At 49.7% G+C, this 2,210-nt stretch overlaps 1 protein-coding gene across 1 annotated transcript in view; it reads right to left on the reverse strand.

Annotated features, from left to right (window-relative positions):
- LOC106809483 (sodium/calcium exchanger 1-like) overlaps window positions 1–2,210 on the reverse strand; it is a gene marked incomplete at its 3' end in the record, with an annotated part of 31,355 nt that overhangs the window by 3,140 nt on the left and 26,005 nt on the right. The window lies entirely within an intron of this gene.

A 2,210-nucleotide genomic window follows, 5' to 3' on the forward strand; every position in this document is an offset into this window, starting at 1 on the left:
GAGCGGAGAGCGAGAAAGAGAGAGAGAGAGAGAGAGAGAGAGAGAGCGTGAGAGAGAGAGAGAGAGAGAGAGAGAGAGAGAGAGAGCGTGAGAGAGAGAGAGCGGAGAGCGAGAAAGAGATACACAGATAGATACTGGTGGGAGAGTAATTACTTATAAACAGGAACGAGTGCAGTTAGGACACGTACAACACAAACCTAAAGTTTTATTCCTTCCTGTATACGACCCACATGAAACTTTATCGTTTAGTTTACTAGCACGCCAAGGCGCGGCGCTGCCATCAAAGACGCCTACCGCTCACTACTCCAACCTCTCCCAAACTTTTCCACGACATTATAATAAAATAAAAAATTGGTACGATCATTATGATTTTCCTATCATTGCTACATATTATGTATTACATATACATATACATTATATATATCTATTCTATTATTCTATCGTTGTTGTAATTTTTTTCATTATTTCTACGATTATCATTATATTTATGCTGTTATTAGTTTTTTATCATTGCTATTATTCTATTATAAGGAAGAGAGGTGGGGAGGAGGAAGGGGGGAAGTGGGGAGGAGGGTGGAGGGAGGAGAGGTGGAGAGGAGAAAGGGGGGAAGTGGGGAGGAGGGTGGAGGGAAGAGAGGTGGGGAGGAGAAAGGGGGGAAGTGGGGCGGAGGGTGGAGGGAGGAGAGGTGGGAAGGAGGGTGGAGAAGAAGGTCGGGAAGGAGAAAAGCGGGAGTGGGAGGCAGGGTGGAAGGTGAGGAAAGGTGGGGCGGAGTGGAGGGAGGAAAGGTTGGAGAGAGAAACTGGGGGTGAAGATGGTGGAAGGAGGTGAGAGCAGAGAGGTGGGGAAGAAGAAAGGGAAGGGGGAGGAGGGTGGGGCGAGGAGAGAGGTAGGAAGGAGAATCGTGGGGAAGTTGGGGAGGAGGTGAGGAAGGAGAGTGGAAGTGAGGAGTGGAGAGTAGAGAGGTGGGAAGGAGAATAGGGGGATAATGGGGGAGGGGAGTGCAGGGGGAGGAAGGACATGAGAGGTGGGGAGGATGCAGAAGGGGTGGCGGAAGTGGGGGGGAAGGAGGGTGGAGAGAGGAGAGGTGGGAAGGAGAAAGGGGGGAAGTGGGGAGGTCAGGGTGGAGGGAGGAAAGGTAGGAAGGAGGATAAGGCGGGGAAGTGGGAGTGAGGGTGGCTAAGAGGAAATGGGAAGGCAAAAGGCTTTTTTTGGGGAGAGATGGAAGGGTGGGAAGTGGGTAGGAGGGTGGTATGGAAGGCGAGGAGTGTGGATAAGGAGAAAAGCTGGAGGCGAAGTGGGGGGAGCGAGGGCGAGGGTAGAGAGATGGAGAGGCTGGGAAAGGAAGACAAGGGGGAAGTGGGAGAGGTGGAGGGAGGAGAGGTAGGAATGGGGAACACGGGGGGAAGTGGAGGTAAGGTGGAAGGGCGTGGAGAGGTGGCGCGGCAGAAAAGAGGGAAGCTGGGAGGAGCGTGGAGGGAAAGAGAGGCTGGGGAGGAGAATTAGTGGGGAAAAGTGGGGGAGGAGGGCCGGAGAATATTCCGGTATATCGCCTGAGAGGTGGGAAATAAATTCGAGGTAGATAAATACCGCAGAGCTATGTGATTGGAGGGGAGGAAGGAGGAGAAGGAGGAGAGAGAAAGGGTACAAGAGAGATAACAGCGNGAGAGAGAGAGAGAGAGAGAGAGAGCGAGAGAGTGAGCAAAAAAGAGAAAGATAGAGAGATAAAAGAGAGGGAGAATTAAAGAGAGATAATGTGAGAGAAAGCGCGAGAGAGAGCGAGCAATAAAGAGAAAAATAAAGAGATAAAGAGAGAGGGAGAATTAAAGAGAGAAAAAGAGAGAGAGAGAGAGAGCGAGCAAAAAAGAGAAAGATAGAGAGATAAAGAGAGAGGGGGAATTAAAGAGAGAAAAAAAGAGAGAGGGGGAATTAAAGAGAGAAAAAAATAGAGAGAGAATGAGAGAGCGAGCAATAAAAAGAAAGATAGAGAGATAAAGAGAGAGGGAGAATTAAAGAGAGAAAAAGAGAGATAGAGAGAGCGAGAGAGCGAGCAAAAGAAAAAAAGATAGAGAGATAAAGCGAGAGGGGGAATTAAAGAGAGAAAAAGAGAGATAAAGAGAGAGAGGGGGAATTAACGAGAGAGAGACGGAGAGAGAGAGAGAGGGAGAGAGAGAGAGAGCGCGCGCGCGAGAGAGAGAGAGAGGAGAGGGAG

The sequence above is a fragment of the Priapulus caudatus genome, unplaced genomic scaffold (genome assembly GCF_000485595.1).
Source record: "Priapulus caudatus unplaced genomic scaffold, Priapulus_caudatus-5.0.1 Scaffold358, whole genome shotgun sequence".
NCBI lineage: Eukaryota > Metazoa > Priapulida > Priapulimorpha > Priapulimorphida > Priapulidae > Priapulus > Priapulus caudatus.